At 46.6% G+C, this 21266-nt stretch overlaps 1 protein-coding gene across 3 annotated transcripts in view; it reads right to left on the bottom strand.

Moving 5' to 3' along the window:
• NEK6 (NIMA related kinase 6) overlaps positions 1-20096 on the bottom strand; it is an 88338-nt gene extending 68242 nt beyond the window's left edge. For 2 of the 3 annotated variants that reach the window (XM_035112725.2, XM_035112724.2), the window contains exon 1: positions 19955-20096. The gene's annotated coding sequence lies outside the window, so the exon portion shown is untranslated. The remainder of the gene's footprint in view (positions 1-19954) is intronic. The other variant, XM_060270303.1, reaches the window with a different exon arrangement.
• Positions 20097-21266: the final 1170 nt, after the last annotated feature.

Below are 21266 nucleotides of genomic sequence, written 5' to 3'. Positions count from 1 at the left end.
TTTGGCGGTCTTTAAGCAGAGGCTTGACGGCCATCTGTCAAGAATGCTTTGATGGTGTTTCCTCGTTGGCAGGGGGTTGGACTGGATGGCCCTCTTGGTCTCTTCCAACTCTATGATTCTATTATTCCCTTCTCTCTCTCTCACACACCCCTTCCTTCCTTCCTTTTTTCCTTTCCTCTCTTTCTCTCACCCACCCCTTCTGTCGTTCCTTCCTTCCTTCCTTCCTTCCTTCCTTCCTTCCTTCTCTCTTCCCTCCCTCCCTCCTTCCTTCCCTCTCTCTTTCCCTCTCTTGCCCCCCACCCCAGTTTTGATCTGGGTATGCCCCTGTTTGAGAGCATTATAAATACAGTTGCATTAACCACATCCAACTCTCTTTGGTGTGTTGTAGTATACCCAAGAATATCACACAAGTTGCTGTCCTCCATGAGAAAGAATTAGTTTTCCACTGAAAAGAAAGGGAGGGAACTAGAACACCAACTCCTTGGGGGACTTATTAGACCCTCAAAGAGTTGCTGTGATTGCTGCTATTGCCAGAAGTTTCATCTTACATCTTACAAGGGGAGGCCATAAGAGAGGCAAACCCCAAAGACAACCCTTCAATGTTCCTAGATAACCGAAGAAATATATTTCAGCTACACTAGGCTTTTTCTTATGGTAACAATTTTCCTAGCGTAGCACGAATGTCAGAATCCGCATGCAGGTGAGATTTTCTGCAGACACTCTTGAATCACATTTTCCGCTTAGCTTTCCCCACGGGGGGCGCTGTGGGTCAAACCCCAGAGCCTAGGGCTGATCGGAAGGTCGGCGGTTCGAATCCCTGCCACGGGGTAAGCACCCGTTGCTTGGTCCCAGCTCCTGCCAACCTAGCAGTTCGAAAGCACGTCAAAGTGCAAGTAGATCAATAGGTACCACTCTGGCGGGAAGGTAAACGGCGTTTCCATGCGCTGCTCTGGTTCGCCAGAAGCGGCTTTGTCATGCTGGCCACATGACCCGGAAGCTGTACGCCGGCTCCCTCGGCCAATAACGCGAGATGAGCGATGCAACCCCGGAGTCAGTCACGACTGGACCTAATGGTCAGGGGTCTCTTTCCCCTTTACCTTTTTAATATACTAATAGTGACACCTTGAAAGTAGTCTGTTTCTGAAATTTTGTGTAATAAAACAGCTACTTTGAGATCTTGTATGGAATGTCCTGGGAGATTGAAGTGTTCTCCTCCTGGTTTCTCTGTCTTGTGATTCCTGATGTCAGATTTATGTCCATTTATCCTTTGGCGTAGGGTTTGGCCTGTTTGGACCCTTCAGACTGGAAAGAGAAGTTGCTGAATTACAATTCATTACCAAGCTTCAAACCATGGAGAGATCTGGTCTGAACTGTAAGACCAATTGCAGTCGTTAACAGTCGTTAACTGTCATCAACAGGTTTACCACTCCTATCAGCCTATCACCCATTCCCACCCCCCTTCTGAGTAATACCCCTCCCCACCCTCTCACTATATATAAGGGTCTGGTGACTTCTGTTGATGCTTTTGAATTATGGTGCTGGAGGAGACTCTTGAGAGTCCCATGGACTGCTAGAAGATCAAACCTATCCATTCTTAAGGAAATCAGCCCTGAGTGCTCCCTGGAAGGACATATCATGAAACTGAGGCTCCAATACTTTGGCCACCTCATGAGAAGAGAAGAATCCTTGGAAAAGACCCTGATGTTGGGAAAGATTGAGGGCACTAGGAGAAGGGGACGACAGAGGACAAGATGGTTGGACAGTGTTCTCGAAGCTACGAACATGAGTTTGACCAAACTGTGGGAGGCAGTGCAAGACAGGAGTGCCTGGCGTGCTATGGTCCGTGGGGTCACGAAGAGTCGGACACGACTAAACGACTAAACGACGACGACTTCTGTTTCAGTGTACAGTATCTGAAAAAGTGCGCATGCACACGAAAGCTCATACCTATGACAAACTGAGTGGGTCTCTAAGGTGCTACTGGAAGGATTTTTAAATTTTATTTTGACATTTTATTTTACAACAGTAACTGAGTAATCTATATATAGATATAAAAATGTAAAAAGGGCATGTGGGTGAGTATCTACTTTTCTCCGAAACCGCTTGACCAATTGCATTAAAATTTGGACACGTCACATGCGAATACGCAAAGGATGTTATACAGTTTGCTTAGACAGATGTCACACCTGAGGCAGGTCAAGCAGGCAAAACCCACTGTTCCCGAACACAAAACCCAGACAGCCGAGGATGCTGGGAGCACAGGAGAGGTTGCAAAACAGCGCACTCTAACGACGGCTACACTGGTACTGCACCTAGGAAAGCTTCCCTCTCCACAATGGCTCAGCTCGGCTTTCCAGACTGGGCCGAGTGGTGCTGGGGGCTTGCCTGGGTGCGGGGTGGGGGGGAGGGGTCGGGATATACTTGGGATAGTTAGAGAGGAAATACCTAAGAAAGATGTTACATTTTTTCTGTATGCCACAACAGCAGAAAGAATATTATTAGCCAAGAATTGGAAGAATTACCAACGATAGATGAATGGCAGAAGATGATAGAATTTATGGAACTGGCAGAGTTAACAGGGAGACTCCAAGACCAGAGGGAAGAAGCGGTGGAGGAAGATTGGAAAAAATTCAACGTGTATTTAAGAAATAAACATATTATTGGAAATAATTAATAGAAGTTTAGGAGGTACAGGGAGGTTGTAGAAATAAAAAATGTTTAGATAAATATTGATATTGAGGTGTAGTTAGAAGTAAACAGCAAGTGTGAGATTTTGTGTTATGATATAAGATAATATTAGAAAAAAGAATAGTTATAGGGTAAATATAGGTGTTTCCTGCTTGGCAGGGGGTTGTGGTCTCTTCCAACTCTATGATTCTATGAAAGAAGGTATGAGAATAAGATTTAGAAATTACTAAAGAGGATTTACAATGTAACACAGTTGGAAGGGATATGAGGAAGTCATTGATATGTTGAAGTTTTGGAATTTTTGTTTTTCTTCTTTTCATGTTATCTTTTTTATTTTGCATTTTGTAAGGTTTTGTTTTTTTGTCTTTGTTTGTTACAAAATAATAAATATATTTGGGGGGAAGGAGGAGGGGGCGGGATAGGTCATGGGTCAGGACAGGGTAGGGCCAATCACATGGATGAGCCGGGGGTGGGGGGAGGAGCGGACGGGATAGGTCATGGATCAGAACAGGGTATGCCAGCCACAGGGATAAGCCGGGGGGGAGGGGGCGGCATACCTCATGGGTCGGGACAGGGTGGGGACAACCACAGGGATGAGTTGGAGGGGAGGAGGGGATGGGATAGCTCATGGGTCAGGACAGGGTGGGGGGAGTCACAGGGATGGGCCTGTGTAAACAGAACGCATGTAAAACATTTCAACAAAATGAAGGGATTTCTACCATTCAGTGGATTTGTAACTGGCTGGCTGACCAAACCCAAAGGGTGCTCATCAATGGTTCCCCTTCATCCTGACTAGTGAGGTGCCAGAGGGTTCTGTCATGGGCCCATCTTCTTCAAGATCTTTATCAAGGACTTGGATGATGGGCTTGAGGGCATCCTGAGCAAGTTTGCAGATGACACCAAATGGGGAGGGGTGGCTAATACCCCAGAGGACAGGATCACACTTCAAAATGACCTTCACAGATTAGACAACTGGGCCAAAGCAAACATGATGAATTTTAACAAGGAGACATGTAAAGTACTCCACTTGGGCAAAAAAAGAAAGGCACAAATACAGGGTGGAAGATACCTGGCTTGAGAGCAGTCCACGTGAAAAGGATCTAGGAGTCTTGGTAGACCACCAACTTGACATGAGTCAACAGTGTGATGCAGCAGCTCAAAAAGCCAATGCAATTCTGGGCTGCATCAATAGGAGTATAGCGTCTAGATCAAGGGAAGTAATAGTACCACTGTATTCGGCTCTGGTCAGACCTCACCTGGAGTACTGTGTCCAGTTCTGGGCACCACAGTTCAAGAAGGAGACTAACAAGCTTATGAGGAACGGCTTAGGGAACTGGGTATGTTTAGCCTGGAGAAGAGAAGGTTAAGGGGTGATATGATAGCCATGTTCAAATATATCAAAGGATGTCATATACAGGAGGGAGAAAGGTTGTTTTCTGCTGCTCCAGAGAAGCGGACACGGAGCAATGGATTCAAACTACAAGAAAGAAGATTCTACCTCAACATTAGGAAGAACTTTCTGACAGTAAGAGCGGTTCAGCAGTGGAATTTGCTGCCAAGGAGTGTGGTGGACTCTCCTTCTTTTGAGGTCTTTAATCAGAGGCTTGACAGCCATCTGTCAGGAATGCTTTGATGGTGTTTCCTCGTTGGCAGGGGGTTGGACTGGATGGCCCTTGTGGTCTCTTCCAACTCTATGATTCTAAGGAGGACTCTGAAGGTGAGGAGAGTCTGAAGGGGGACTCAGAGGATCCATTTAACAGTCTGAGCCACAGCAACGCGTGGCCGGGCCAGCTAGTTATCACTAAAAAGAAAAAGGACCAGCCATGGGGTCTGATTCTAGAAGTTCTGGGCTTTAGGGCACCATTAGTAAAACCCTGTTACTGCTTTTCAGTCTGATTTGTGGGAAACTTGTTCCTTGACAGAAACAAGGTAATCAATTAGTCCCAGAGAATCCAGGAAAAACTCTTGGCCTCCTAATCTTTGATTTTCTCACTCCGCAACCTCTGCTTAATCTTTGTTGCCAGGGAAGAAGAAGATCTTGGTGATGGAGTGTGTTTCGGACTCCCAGCTGGGCCAGGCAGAGCTTACTATAGTAAAACATTTATGTAGAGCTGTTGGTAGATCAGAAACGAGTAGTGGATTCTTTTTCTTTCCTTTGCAGACTCTGTTTAATCAGTTCGGAAAATCTAAGCAGTGACTTTTAGCTCTTAGAGGATTAAGAACCAAGTTGTATATATTAAAGTCAGCCCTACATTAGTAAATAAACTCTGATTGCCATAATCATCGTACTTAGTGTAAGCGCTTCTTGGGTGAATATTAAATATCTGTTAATCTTTATGGTATTTAGAGGATAATTTTTTAACTCGCATCAGCTTCTTGCTGCTTTCACAGGTCAATTACTCCAATTTATAACATCGTGTCAGCTATAAGAACATTACCATCCAAAAGTACAGTGTCAGCTATAAGAACATTACCATCCAAAAGTACAGGGCAGATTGTAATTTTCTTATCTGCTTGATTTCATTCTTCAGATTCTCTTCCCCTTTAGTGATTGAGGGTTGAGGTTTAATTCTTCTTATTCAGGGGTCCCGAAACTAAGGCCCAGGGGCTGGATGTGGCCCAATCACCTTCTAAATCTGGCCCACGGACGGTCCAGGAATCAGCATGTTTTTACATGAGTAGGATGTGTCCTTTGATTTAAAATGTATCTCTGGGTTATTTGTGGGGCCTGCCTGGTGTTTTTACATGAGTAGAATGTGTCCTTTGATTTAAAATGCATCTCTGGGTTATTTGTGGGGCCTGCCTGGTGTTTTTACATGAGTAGAATGTGTCCTTTGATTTAAAATGCATCTCTGGGTTATTTGTGGGGCCTGCCTTGTGTTTTTCATGAGTAGAATGTGTCTTTTTATTTAAAATGCATCTCTGGGTTATTTGTGGGGCATAGGAATTTGTTCATATTTTTTTTCAAAATATCGTCCGGCTCCCCACATGGTCTGAAGGACAGTGGACTGGCCCACTGCTGAAAAAGTTTGCTCACCCCTGTTCTTATTTGACGTCTTATTTCATAGCCTCTATATTCTAAGCACAAGTCACAGTCTGAGGGTCTAAGCACAAAGTCACAGTCCTGGGGTCTGAGCACAAAGTCACTGTCCGGGGGTCTGAGCACAAGTCACAGTCCGGGGGTCTGAGCACAAAGTCACAATCCGGGGGTCTGAGCACAAGTCACAGTCCTGGGGTCAAAGCACAAGGTCACCATATCCAAGATGGCAGACGGAACTCTGTTCGTAAGTAGAAACATTCGTAAGTCGAATTATTCGTAAGTAGAGGTACCACTGTATTTCCCCCCCTTCTTTTCCTCCTCTAAAAACTAGGTGCATCCTATGGTTAGGTGCATCTTGTGGAGCGAAAAATACGGCATCTGGAAACAGTGGGCTATTTCAGGGCACTATTTTTGGACGGAAAATTCAAGTCTGCCCTAGTATGGATTAATTTATGTGTGATGCAGCATCAGGGCAACGGTGATGAAAGACGAGAAGATGAAAGCACAATCTATTAACTCCCACCCCCTTCCCTTACACAATGCTCTTTATACCTAGCTGCTCAGAAGTAAGTACTGCAGGTGAAAATTGTTTATGGATATCACAGCAGCTTGTTCAACCAACTTACAGACACGCCTAGGAGTTGCCTCTAGATCTCTATGGAGGGACAGCTTGAGGAACACTGACGATTTCTGAACAAGCCATCAAGTGAAAATGTATTTTGCAGACCAAAAACGTCTGTCTTTTTAAAAATGATTCTGCAAGTCAGCTTCTCCCAGTTGGCTCTAGCATTCTGCAAACCAAAAAGTGTCTTAGAATCTTGCAGTGAGCACACATATTCTATTCCATTACTATCTGGCCCGGCCACGCATTGCTGTGGCTCAGTCTGTTAAATGGACCCTCAGAGTCCCCCTTGAGACTCCCCTCACCTTCAGAGTCCCCCTTCATTTTGTTGAAATGTTTTACGCGTGTTCTGTTTACACGGGCAAGGGGCCTGGGCGGGCCGGGAAGGGAATTAGCTCCCTTGTCTCCCACTCCGATCTCTTGCAATCAGCTGCTGAGCGGGTCCTTTCAACACTCTTTCCATCTTGTTAGCCTTTAGCTCTTTCTAAAAAAGAAAGAAAACATGATCTGCCTTTCGCCCCTTGGCAGTTCGGCTCCAGGGACCACACATTCGCTCCATAAGACGCACAGACATTTCCTCTTACTTTTTAGGAGGAAAAAAGTGCATCTTATGGAGCGAAAAATACGGTAGATTCCAAAAATCTTCCTTTTTAAAAAAAGATTTCTCCTCATCATCAATGGCTCCTCCTCATCCTGGAGTGTAGTGACTAGTTGGGTGCCACAGGGTTCTGTCTTGGGACCAGTCTTCTTCAACATCTTTATCAATGACTTGAATGATAGGCTTGAGGGCATCCCGAGCAAGTTTGCAGATGACACCAAATGGGGAGCTGTGGCCAATACCCCAGAGGACAGGATCACACTTCCAAATGACCTTAACAGATTAGACAACTGGGCCAAAGGAAATAAGATGAATTTTAACAAGGAGAAATGTAAAGGACTACACTTGGGCAAAAATAAATAAAAATAAATGAATGGATGGGTGACACCTGGCTTGAGAGCAGTACATGTGAAAAGGATCTAGGAGTCTTGGTAGACCACAATCTTGACATGAGTCAACAGTGTGATGCAGCAGCTCAAAAAGCCAATGCAATTCTGGGCTGCATCAATAGGAGTATAGCATCTAGATCAAGGGAAGTAACAGTACCACTGTATTCTGCTCTGGTCAAACCTCACCTGGAGTACTGTGTCCAGTTCTAGGCACCACAGTTCAAGAAGGAGACTGACAAGCTGGAACGTGTCCAGAAGAGGGCAACCAAAATGGTCAAAGGCCTGGAAACGATGCCTTATGAGGAACGACTTAGGGAGCTGGGTATGTTTCGCCTGGAGAAGAGAAGGTTAAGGGGTGATATGATAGCCATGTTCAAATATATCAAAGGATGCCATATAGAGGAGGGAGAAAGGTTGTTTTCTGCTGCTCCAGAGAAGCGGAAACAGAGCAATGGATTCAAGCTACAAGAAAGAAGATTCCACCTCAACATTAGGAAGAACTTCCTGACAGTAAGAGCTGTTCGACAGCGGAACTTGCCGCCAAGGAGTGTGGTGGAGTCTCCTTCTTTGGAGGTCTTTAAGCAGAGGCTTGACAGGCATATGTCAAGAATGCTTTGGTGGTGTTTCCTGCTTGGCTGGACTGGATGGCCCTTGTGGTCTCTTCCAACTCTATGGTTCGATGATTCTACTAGATGACCCGGCCACACGTTGTTGTCAGCCATATGTCAAGAATGCTTTGATAGTGTTTCCTGCTTGGCTGGGGCTTAGACTGGGTGGCCCTTGCAGTCTCTTCCAACTCTATGATTCGATGATTCCTCCATGGCACACCTTCAAATTTGCAGCAAGCTCAGAGTCACTCTCTAGTAGTAATATGGACAGCTGCTGGCTCACAGAGGTGTAATTTGAAACTTGAGCTGACCCTGCACCCACTTGAGCCAGGAGCAGCAGACTGCTGACTCAAGAGGCAGACACTGACAAACAGATGCCCGGGGTTCCAGTCCCCTGCACGTCACTTTACCAATACATACAAACACACACTGTCTGAAAAAGTAATCCCCGTTATTTGCCACCCATCCCCCTACGGGATCGGGATCGGGATCAAGTTTATTGTTTATAGCGAAAAGCTGCTGCAATGTACGCCATGTCATTCAGGAAAATATATATACTAGGGTGATGACTTTTTTACAACCTCATTCCCCTGTATCACAATTTGATGAGCTTTCATTAAAGATTAGATAAAATCTGACTTTAAAAGAGATTTGATTTAAAAAAACTCACGCACAAAAGGATTTTTTTAAAAAAATATTGATCCATTTTTGGACCATTTTTGTAGTCACTGTAAGTTTTGAGGTCCCCAAAAGGGGTTTTTACGTTGCACAGGTGTGACATTTGTAGCCTATGTTGCTAAGAACACTTCCCATTGTGGAATGTGGCGTTGTGTCCAAATTTGGTACGAAATATATATAGAATTGTTCATACAATTTTATGAAATGGTAAAACGGCATACAAAAGAAATCAAAAACGGTTTGTGTGTGGCTTTTTTAAATATTTCAATGGAATATACCTCATTTTAGTCATTAATAGGCAAAAGTTCATCCATTTGTGCTACAGGAAATAATTTTTGAGGGGGAAAAAATGAAAAAGTCATCATCCTAATATACAAATTTGGTACAAAACTTAGAACAGTACGTTTCTGAGCACAGTTCAAAGTGTTGGTGCTGACCTTGAAAGCCCTAAACAGCCTTGGTCCAGTATACCTGAAGGAGCGTCTCCACCCCCATTTTTCTGCCCGGACACTGAGATCCAGCGCCGAGGGCCTTCTGACGGTTTCCTCGTTGCGAGAAGCCAAGTTGCAGGGAACCAGGCAGAGGGCCTTCTCGGTGGTGGCGCCCGCCCTGTGGAACGCCCTCCCATCAGATGTCAAAGAGAAAAACAGCTACCAGATGTTTAGAAGACATCTGAAGGCAGCCCTGTTTAGGGAGGCTTTTAATGTTTAATAGTGGGTCAGAACAGGGTGGGGGAAGTCACAGGGATGCGCCTGTGTAAACATAACACATGTAAAACAGGGGGACTATGAAGGTGAGGGGGGTCTGAAGGGGGACTCTGAGGCTCCATTTAACAGACTGAGCCACAGCAACGTGTGGCCGGGCCAGCTAGTTTTAAATAAAAGCACACATTCTATTCATGTAAAAACACCAGGCATGCCCCACAAATAACCCAGAGAGGCAGTTTAAATAAAAGCACACATTCTATTCATGTAAAAACACCAGGCATGCCCCACAAATAACCTAGAGAGGCAGTTTAAATAAAAGCACACATTCTATTCATGTAAAAACACCAGGCATGCCCCACAAATAACCCAGAGAGGCAGTTTAAATAAAAGGACACATTCTACTCATGTAAAAACACGTTGATTCCCGGACCATCCATGGGCCAGATTGAGAAGGCGATTGGGCCGCATCCGGCCCACGGGCCTTAGGTTGCCTACCCCTGCTCTAATGCAAACACGTTCATTTACTGGAATGCCTCTGTGTCTCCCATCTCTATAAGCAGAGTTTATTGTGTTTGATCGTAACCCCATCCCCCTACAAACAACTCAAGAGTACCTGTTCGGTTTCATGTCCATTCAAAAGGCTGAAGGACATTTCTCATTTAATCATAAACAAGAATTATCAAAGTTCACAGATAAAGCAACAAAAGTAATTAAGAGAACGGTAAACATCACACCACTCTTCAAAATGGGAAGGCTGCGAGCCCTTTGAGAGGGGGTGAGCCAGCACCTGTTCCAAGAGCATACTAGACTAGGGCAAGAGTTCACGGAGTCAGTTTATCCTTCATCTCTGCAATAAGAGGGCACTAGACCATGGTATTTTATTTCTTTCAAACTAGCTGGCCCGGCCACGCGTTGCTGTGGCTCAGTCTATTAAATAGACCAGGTCCCCCTTCAGACTCCCCTCACCTTCAGAGTCCCCCTTCATTTAGTTGAAATGTTTTACGCGTGTTCTGTTTACACCCCCACCCAGCTTATCCCTGTGGCTGGGTATACCCTGTCCCGACCCATGACCTATCCTGCCCCCTCCTCCCCCCACCCCTGGCTCATCCCTGTGATTGGCCCAACCCTGTCCCAACCCATGACCTATCCCACCCTTTCCTAGCGCATCCCCCACCCAGGCGAGACCCCACCTCCATTCGGCCCAGTCTGGAAAGCCAAGCCAAGATGCTGTGGAGTGGGAAGCTTTCCTAGGTGCATTACCAGTGTAGCCGCCGCTAGAGGGCACTGTTTTGCAACCTCTCCTGTGCTCCCAGCATCCCTGGCTGTCTGAGTTTTGTGTTTGGGAACAGTGGGTTTTGCCTGCTTTACCTGCCATAGGGGTGACGTCTATCTACGCAAACGGTATGTAAACCCTCGCATATTCGCACGTGACGTTGTGTCCAAATTTGAACCAATCGGTCACAAGCGGTTTCGATGAAAAGTGGAGACGAACAAACATGTCCCTTTTAACTTTATATATAATATGATATGATATCATAGAATCATAGAGTTGGAAGAGACCAGAAGGGCCATCCAGTCCAACCCCCTGGTGTCATCTGCAAACTTGATCAGGATGCCCTCAAGCCCATCATCTAAGTCGTTTATAAAAATGTAGAATAAGACTGGGCCCAAGACAGAACCCTGTGGCACCCCACTAATCACTTCTCTCCAGGATGAAGAGGAGCCATATGATAGGATAAAATAGGACATATGATGTGATATATGATATGATACAGTGGTACCTCGACTTACGAATTTAATCCGTTCCAAACGGACCTTCGTAAGTCGAATAAAATCGTAAGTAGAAGCCTATTGGGGGGGGGATTAAATAAAATCGTAAATTGAAGCAACCCCTATTAAAAATCCGTAAGCCGGAAAAAATCCTATTCGTGCCACATCCAAAATGGTGGACAGAGCTCCGTTCGTACCTCTAATATATATAAATGTAAAAATCGTGAAAGTGTGGGCTCCAATTTTCTCTGTAACCGCTTGACCGATCCAGGCCACTCCCCGAGTGTTTGCAGAAAAAAAAAATCCCTCAAATCTCACACCTGCGCAGGTAGAAACCTGCTTTTCCACCAAGTAAAACAGCGCCCTCAAGTAAAATTCCTCCCACAGTACACCCCCTCCCTTCTGTGAAATCTACACCACACCCACAAACCAATAATGACATCATCCACCAAGCAATTGAAACCACCAAGGCGGCCATTACCAGACCCCTAGGCCCTGCCAGGCTGTTAGGCCCCCACTAGGCCCGGGGGGGGGGAGAGGACGAGCGCCCAGATCGCAGGTCGCAGCACGGCCTTTGTTTTATATAGGCCCCGCCAGGTCACCAGGCCCCCACTAGGCCCGGGGGGGAGAGGGGGAGTACCCAGATCGCAGGCCGCAGCACAGTTTGTTTTATGCCCCCTGCCAGGCCCCCACTAGGCCCAGGGGGGAAGGGCAAGCGCCCAGGTCTCAGGCCACAGCACGGCCTTTGTTTTATGTAGGCCCCTGCCAGGCCCCCCCTAGGACCGGGGGGGTAACCCACAGCAACGCACTTGGGGGCACGGCAAGGGGTTTTTACTTTAAAATTTAGCGGGCGTTGTATCACATGTGAGGCTCCGGTGGCCATTTTAAGTAAGGGCACTCATGCCCCTTTTAACCTACGCATATAAAAATGTTCACGATGTGTGCGCAGGGGCCAATGTATGGCAATACGGGGGGAGGGGACAACACTCCCTGGGGAAAACAGAGGGAAGGGTGTCCTACCAAAACACAGGGATGAGCCAGGGGGTTGGAGGGAGGAGGGGTGGGATAAGTCATGGATCGGGACAGGGTGGGGGGAATCACAGGGATGACCCACAGCAACGCGTGGCCGGGCCAGCTAATATAATATAATATCATATAATATCATATCATATCATAAAATAAAATGAATTCAACAGGAGAAAGATACAAGATGTGTGCCCCTACCCCAAGAAAGAAAAACAAAGCAGCCAGCCTGCCCTATAACCAATAGGGAACTGCTTTCCACATTTCACAATTCTGGAAAAAGTGGCCAGTTTATGAACTCTTTAACAGTTCACAGTTGTTCCATTAAAGAAAACCATTCAATCATGAATTAATATGGTTCAAACAACAGGTCTGAAATTTAGGCATTGCGAGTCTTTATTGCCTTAAATTTTTCTAACTATGGAATTTTGTTCAGTGTCAAAATGCTGAACAGTGTGCAAAAGGCTCTGCTTTTATGACGAGAATATGACATTTGTTTCCTTTGAGTCTCGACAGCAGATGTAATTATGAGTGAGGAAAGAACTTGCTATTATTAAAGAATTCTCTAGGCTCCCTGACTTTGTTGTGTGGAAGCAAGAATAGAGTATCATCATGTTTATTTTGATAAAATTCTTAGAAGTTTATTGCTTTAAAAAATATAGATGGGGGAACATTAAATACACGCTCTTACAAGAGAGTCGCTGCAGGGACCCTCGTTGAATTCCAGGGGAGAATTACTGTTTCAAAGCAGCTCTGGGCAATGTGTCAAAATCAATATTAAGCAAAATATCTGCACTTCTAAATCTGCCCTTTAAAGAAGGATCTATAAAGCAATGTGCTCAGTCCCTAGAGTCAGAAGCATTTTACTCAAAAATATGAAGTTCTATGTCTCACATTCTACTATGCACATCTACGGTTTAACGTCTCCCGGCCGTGGGCCGGATCGTTCCCACAGACGATCGTCCGTGGGTCAGACATGGGCAGCGGGGCGCCGGAAATCGCTTCTGCACATGTCTAGAAGCCGAAAATCGCATCTGGACATGCGCAGCAGCACCCCGCTGCCCATGTATGAGGCTCTGGAAATCGCTTCTGCGCATGTCCGGAAGCTGGAAATCGCATCTGGGAATGCACAGAAGCAATTTCTGTGCCACGCTACCCATGTCCGGGGCTCTGGAAATCGCTTCTGCGCATGTCCGGAAGCCCAAAATCACATCTGCACATGTGCAGAAGCGATTTCCGGCGCCACGCTGCCCATGTCCGGGGCTCCAAAAATCACTTCTGCACATGTCCGGAAGCCGAAAATCGCGTCTGGGCATGCATAGAAGCGATTTCCGGCACCACTCAGCGAGCCCCCACACCGCGCCGGTTTAGCACAGCACCAGGGGGACTTGCCAAGCGGGCGGCTCGGTGACTGGGCGGCTCGCGGGCCGGATAAACAGCTTTTGTGGGTCGCATCCACGGACGTTGCCGACCTATGGTTTATAGTCAGGGCTGCTGCAACAAACAGCCACACAAGCCTTTGGGAGGCAGACATGCAAGAGGGCATCAGAGGATGGAGGGAAGGAAGGAAAGAAGGACAGGGGCCAGGGTTGCCCGCAACACCCCGACTACCCTCCAAGGCACCCCAGGGTGCCACGACACACTGGTTGAAAACCACTGATTTAGTGAAATAGAGATCATATAGCCAACTGAGTCATTCAATAAAGGGCACTTTTTAATAAAAGTGGGACGTTTAATGTGCCTTGTTGAGCTTCCTATGCAAGTTCCCGAAGCACCTCATCATAAGAGTGTTCATTGCTGTGGGATTTACAGTGGCACCTCGGGTTACGAACATGATCCGTTCTGGGACGCAGGTCATAACCCGAAATGGTCGTAACCCGAAGCGCCATTTTGCGGATGCGCACCGCTTCTGCGCATGCACAGAACGCACGCGCGGCAAAAATACTTCCGGGTTTGCGGAGTTCAAACCTGAGGTGTTCATAACCCGAGGTACGATTGGACATTATGTTTTGTGTTTCTTGCAATTAAAAATACTGTCTCCAGTTTCCTGATATGATGGACAAGTATTCCACGGACCCGTCTGGAATGAAAAGTTCGCTTCAGGTTAAGTACGCTTCCGTTTCCTGATATGATGGACAATGATTTTTTGTTGCTCCTCAACCTTCCAAATAGCAATCAAGCTGGGACATCCGTTTTAAATTTTACGCTTTCTTACATACACTAACATTTTATGAGCCAACATGTGGCCAGATGCTCTCCTATAATACGAGGCTGGAAAGTCTTAAACTGAGCAGTTTGGGGCAATTCATAAGGAAGTGATCTAGGAATTGCAGACAGTACTTGCTGGCACAAACTCTGTGGCCCAAATCAGCACAACTGCTCACCAGATTATTTTTATTTTTATTAATAATAATAATAATAATAATAATAATTTATTATTTGTACCCCGCCCATCCGGCTGGGTTTCCCCAGCCACTCTGGGCGGCTTCCAACAAAGATTAAAATACATTGAAATGTCACACATTAAAAACTTCCCTAAACATGACTGCCGTCAGATGTCTTCTAAAAGTCAGGTGGTTGTTTATTTCGTTGACATGGAATGAGAGGGCACAAGCCAGGTGCCACTACCGAGAAGGCCTTCTGCCTGGTTCCCTGTAGCTTTGCTTCTCGCAGCGAGAGAATCGCCAGAAGGCCCTGGGTACTGGACCTCAGTGTCTGGGCAGAACAATGAGGGTGGAGACGCTCCTTCAGGTATACTGGACCGAGGCAGTTTAGGGCTTTAAAGGTCAGCACCAATGCTTTGAATTGTGCTCGGAAACGTACTGAGAGCCAATGTAGGTCTTTCAGGACTGGTGTTATGTGGTCTCGGCGGCCGCTCCCAGTCACCAGTCTAGCTGCCACATTCTGGATTAGTTGTAGTTTCCGGGTCACCTTCAAAGGTAGCCCCACATAGAGAGCATTGCAGTAGTCCAAACGGGAGATAACTAGAGCATGCACCACTCTGGTGAGACAGTCTGCGGGCAGGTAGGGTCTCAGCCTGCGTACCAGATGGAGCTGATAGACAGCTGCCCTGGGCACAGAATGGACCTGCACCTCCAAGGACAGCTGTGAGTCCAAAATGACTCCCAGGCTGCGCACCTGAACAGGCTGAAAGCAAAAAGTAAGGTTACCGTAACTTCCGTCATAGAGCTTCAGTATGCCGATGACAACGTAGTGTGCGCACGCTCAGAGGATGACCTCCAAACCATCCTAAATATCTTTGCAGAAGCTTACGAAAAGCTTGGGCTATCACTCAACATCCAAAAAACCAAAGTGCTGCACCAACAAGTACAAAACAACCCCTCTGCAGCGCCACAAATCCAACTCAGTGGTGTAACGTTGGAAAACGTCGATCACTTCTACTACCTAGGCAGTTACCCTTCCAAAAGGGCCAACATTGGTGCCGAAATCCAGCATCGCCTGAGCTCTGCGAGTGCGGCTTTCGCCCGATTGAAGTTGACTGGTATCGCCTCCAAAGGCAAAAGCCACCAGAGCGTTTTATGTTCTAATAAAATAAATACCTTCCTTCCAGCAGCACCTTAGAGACCAACTAAGTTTGTCATTGGTATGAGCTTTCGTGCGCATGCACACTTCTTCAGATACACTGAAACACAAGTCACCAGTGTTTCAGTGTATCTGAAGAAATCCTCTTTCATGTCCAAAGTAGGCATGCCACCCATAACGGTTGTCAAACCCTTCTAAATCCAATAAATCTGCCTTTTGCAGTATCGTCCATTCTTCTAACCGATTCAGACAGACCGAATCATAATACAAATTGAAATCAGGTGGTTCTACAGTGCAAAGTGTTTGAGGACCAGGACATTCGCAGGGAAACCAAAATGCTTGTTTGCAAAGCTATTGTACTACCAACCTTACTATATGCTTGTGAAACATGGACCACCTATAAACGCCATCTCCAACCCCTCGAAAGATTCCATCAACGGTGTCTCCGAACAATTTGACACATCACTTGGGAAGACAGGCGAACTAATATCAGTGTACTGGAAGAAGCAAAGATCACCAGCGTTGAAGCAATTATTCTTCAACATCAACTTCGTTGGACTGGTCATGTTGCGCGGATGCCTGATGATCGTCCTCCAAAGCAACTACTCTAGTCCGAACTTAAAAATGGAAAGCATCATGCTGGTGGTCAACAAAAGAGGTTGAAAGATCTCAAGGCAAATCTTTAAAAATGTAGTATAAACACTGACAACTGGGAAACACTGGCCTGCGAGCGCTCCCGTTGGAGAACAGCCTTGACCAAAGGTGTCCTGGGCTTTGAAGAAACTCGATCTCAGGACGCAAGGGAGAAAGGTGCGAAGAGGACGGCACGCTTGGCAAATCCACACCGTGATCAACTCCCGCCCGGAAACCAATGTCCCCACTGCGAAAGGACGTGTGGATCCAGAATTGGCCTCCACAGTCACTTACGAAACCATTGTTAAAACAGTGTTGATGGAAGACAATCTTATTTGGCTACGAGTGATCGCCAAAGAAGAAGAACCTCAGGGTTGTGAGTTTGAGCCCCGCATTGAGCAAAAGATTACTGAATTTGCAGGGGGTTGGACTAGATCAGGCACCCCCAAACTTCGGCCCTCCAGATGTTTTGGACTACAATTCCCATCTTCCCCGACACTGGTCCTGTTAGCTAGGGATCATGGGAGTTGTAGGCCAAAACATCTGGAGGGCCGCAGTTTGGGGGTGCCTGAGCTAAAGGCTAACAAGAGGGGAAAAGGAAGTTGAAAGGAACCTGCTCAGCAGCTGATTGCAAGAGATCAGGAGGGAGATAAGGGACGCTAGCTCCCTTCCCAGCCCTGCTCCCTTGCCCAGGCCTCCATTGTTGAATGTTCTGCAGAGAGAGGCTGTTTGTTTCCCCAGCGACATGTGACTGGCTGATTAGATTATCTGTCTGAAAACTCCCTTTCCTTTCTTAAAGAAGCTGCAGAATGCAGCTCCATTTCTCAGGATCAGCTCAAACTTGTTGAGCTTACTTTGCAAAGGGAAAAAATCCTGTTTTTATGGGGTTCAACTCACAGTTCTGCAGCTTCTCTAGGAAAGGGAAGGAAGCCATTTCTACAGTTTCCAGACAGATGCAGTTTGAGGATGCCTGGACTAGGTGTTCCCAGGGGTCCCTTCCAACTCTACAATTCTATGGCTCTTTGAAAACAATTTTCTATACATACCAAGAGCAACTCCCAAAAATGAATGTGGATGATTTGGGGGGGGTGCACACAAATTTCTGCCTTACACACATATATCAAGGCTCAGAAAAGACACTGGGCAGGATTCTTGGACATGATCCCCAAAGCCTGCCTCTAATTTATCCTTTGATGGAAGGAATGAAGAGAAACCGGTCCGGGAATGAGATGACAGCAGAACTGTACTGCACAAATTCTGCATTAGAAAACACGCCGCAAACTGTTGGGATGCTTAATAAAATAAAATAAAATAGACGCAGGTCACCTCTCACCAGAACTGCCTTCAGCTCCTACCAACAAGTTCACCGCCATCGAAGAAGTCCTCATAGAATAGAAGCTTGGAGAACACTGTCCAACCATTTCGTTCTCATAGAATCCTAGAGTTGGAGGAGACCACAAAGGCCATCCAGTCCAACCCCCTGCCAAGAAGGAAACACCGTCAAAGCATTCTTGACATATGGCTGACAGCAACGTGTGGCTGGGTCAGCTAGTAGAATCATAGAATCCTAGAGGTGGAAGAGACCACAAGGGTCATCCAGTCCAACCCCCTACCAAGCAGGAAACACCATCAAAGCATTCTTGACATATGGCTGACAGCAACGCGTGGCCGGGTCAGCTAGTAGAATCATAGAGTAAAGGGCTTCTGGGACAAGATTTATAATGAGTTTTTAAAAGTGTTTAAAAACACGTTTGTTAAAAAACCAGAAGCTTTTTTACTTGGAATAACAAGACAAGAGTTACCAAATAAAGATATTACCTTTTTTTGTATGCTACGGCAGCAGCTAGGATACTCCTAGCAAAGAATTAGAAAACTGAAGATCTACCTACAATTGACGACTGGCAGATGAAGCTGATAGAATTTATGGAACTGTCTGAACTGAATGGGAGACTCCGAGACCGGCGAGAGGAGACAGAGGAAGAAGATTGGAAGAAGTTTAAAATTTATTTGGAGAAAAACTATAAGGTTAAAGAAACAAGGGAAGGGAAGTATAAGAGACTGAAGAGGCGAGAAGTTAAATAAAGGAGAGAAATGACTGTATGTTAAATAGTTATTATAAATTCCAGATTCTAAGGAGTTTTATTTTAATTAGTTTATGTTTGTATGTAAAAATAGGATCGGAATAGTAATGTATTAAGTGAATTAGAATGAAGAATGGAAGAATGAATTAGAGAGTGCCATATTAGTTATTCCATTCTGAAGGACAGATCCTGAAGCTGAGGCTCCAATACTTTGGCCACCTCATGAGAAGAGAAGACTCCCTGGAAAAGACCCTGATGTTGGGAAAGATTGAGGGCACTAGGAGAAGGGGGCGACAGAGGACGAGATGGTTGAACAGTGTTCTCAAAGCTACCAACATGAGTTTGACCAAATTGCGGGAGACAGTGGAAGACAGGAGTGCCTGGCGTGCTATGGTCCATGGGGTCACGAAGAGTCGGACACGACTAAACGACTAAACAACAACAACATATTAGTTATAAATAGAAACGTGGAAGGGGGGAAGGAGGAAGTCAACAGAGTAAAAGAATTACAGGGGAACAAAATCTGGTTAAGAGGTATTATAAGGTATAAGAATGTGGCTCCCCAAAAATTGAGTTTGGATGTTTTCAAAAACTTGTTAATTGTTCTTTTTTGTATTTTCCTTTTCTGTTCTTTGTCTTTTTTCTTTGTAATGTTCAGAAAATTAATAAAAAATATTATTAAAAAAATAGAATCATAGAGTTGGAAGAGACCACGAGGGCCATCTAATCCAACCCCCTGCCAAGCAGGAAACACCATCAAAGCATTCTTGACATATGGCTGTCAAGCCTCTGCTTAAAGATCTGAGGGGGAGTGGGGGCCAGTGCGTGGGGGCAGGGTTGGGCCTGAGGAAGAAGCGAGGTTGAAGGGAGGGGCCAGCGTGTGGGGGCGGGGTGGGGCCTGAGTCCGAGGCAAAGCTGGGGGAGGGGCAAGCACCTGGGGAGGAGTGGGGCCTGAGTCCAAGGGGGAGCGGGGGTGGGGCCAACGTGTGGGGAGAGGAGGGGCCTGAGTACGAGGGGGGGTGGGAGGAGCCAGGGCGTGGGGAGGGGCCTGAGTCCGAGGGGAGGGGCCAGCGCACGGAAGGCGTGGCCTGGGTCCGGGGGCGGGGAGGGGCCAGTGCGTGGGAGGGCCATGGACTGAGTCTGAGGGGGACGGGGGGCAGCGCATGGGGAGGGGCATGGCCTGAGTACGAGGTGGAGCAGGAGCGGGGCAAGCGTGTGGGGAGAGACGTGGCCTGAGTCCGATGGGGCGGAGCCAGCGCTTGGGGAGGGGCCTGAATCCAAGGGGCGGGGCCAGCGCGTGGGGGCGGGGCCTGAATCCAAGGAGCGGGTCGAGCGCATGAGGATGGGGCGGCGCCTGAGTTCGAGGGGAGCAGGAGCGGGGTGCGCGCGTGGGGAGAGGCGGGGCCTGAGTCCGAGGGGCGGGGTCAGCGTGCGGGGAGGGGAGGGGCCTGAGTCCGAGGCAAGGCTGGGGGCGGGGCCAGCGCATGGGGACGGGCCGTGGCCTAAGTCCGAGGCGCTGCTCGGCGCTGCTCCCTCTAAGGCCTCTCCCTCTGCCGGTGTCTGCCGCCGCTTACCTGTTGCCGGGCCGCTTCCCTGCCGCTCTCGCTCCCCGAGCGCCGCGCACGCGCACACAGGCGCGCACCCCCGCCTCTACTCTTTCTCCCTCTCTCTCAAGGCTCGTCCGTCCCCGAGCTGCCACGCAGGCGTCCCTGCGTCATGCGCCGCGTCCTTCGCCGTACGCTGCTGATGGGCCAGGGGGCGTGGCTTCCAGCGGGGCTGCGCGCGCAGTCGGGCCGTTGGCGGCTCTTCCTCGTTCCTCGCGCATTAGCGGAGTGACCAAAATCTTAATTTTTTGGATGTTAAGCTTCAAACCATCTTTTGCTCTCTCCTCTTTCAGCCTCATTCAAAGGTTCTTTAATTCCTCCTCACATTCTGCCATCAAGGTTGTGTCATATGCATAACTTTTTTTAAAAAAACAATTTTTATTTATGTGTCATCTGTATATCTTTTTAAAATAATTTTTTATTAGGAGTCATCTGCATATCTTTTTTTAAAATCAATTTTTATTAGGTGTCATCTGCATTTTTAAATCGATTTTTATTAGGTCTCATCTGCATATCTGAGGCTGTTGCTATTTTTTCCAGCAATCTTAATTCCAGTTTGGGATTCATCCAGTCCAGCCTTTCGCATGATGAATTCTGCATGATGAATTCTTCAGCAGGGAGATGCATATTGCATAATAGCAATGTTTATTTTTGTATCATTGTAACAATTTGTTTGATTCCTGTGGAATTTCCAAAAGAAAGCATTTGTCAAAATTAAAAGAAAAAGAAAAAATAAGAAGTTGCATTACTGAAATCAAGGCACTTTTCAACAATATTCTAATTTTCTGAGTTTCACCTGTTTATAGAATCATAGAGTTGGAAGAGACCACAAGGGCCATCCAGTCCAACCACCTGCCAAGCTGTAAACACCATCAAAGCATTCTTGACATATGCCTGTCAAGCCTCTGCTTAAAGACCTCCGAAGAAGGAGACTCCACCACACTCATTGGCAGCAAATCCCACTGCCGAACAGCTCTTACTGTTAATGTTGAGGTGGAATCTTCTTTCTTCTAGTTTCACCTGAATCTGAGGTTGTTGATATTGGACTTGAGGGCATCCTGGTCAAGTTTGCAGATGACACCAAATGGGGAGGGGTGTCTTAATACCCTAGAGGACAGGATCACACTTCCAAATGATCTGAACAGATTAGACAACTGGGCCAAAGCAAACAAGATGAATTTTAACAGGGAGAAATGTAAAGTACTCCACTTGGGCAAAAAATAATAATGAAAGGCACAAATACAGGATGCGTGACACCTGGCTTGAGAGCAGTACATGTGAA

Source organism: Zootoca vivipara, chromosome Z, assembly GCF_963506605.1.
Source record: "Zootoca vivipara chromosome Z, rZooViv1.1, whole genome shotgun sequence".
Classification (NCBI taxonomy): Eukaryota; Metazoa; Chordata; class Lepidosauria; order Squamata; family Lacertidae; genus Zootoca; species Zootoca vivipara.
The sequence above is the reverse complement of the archived record's forward strand: the minus strand, read 5'-3'. Positions and strand labels throughout refer to the sequence as shown.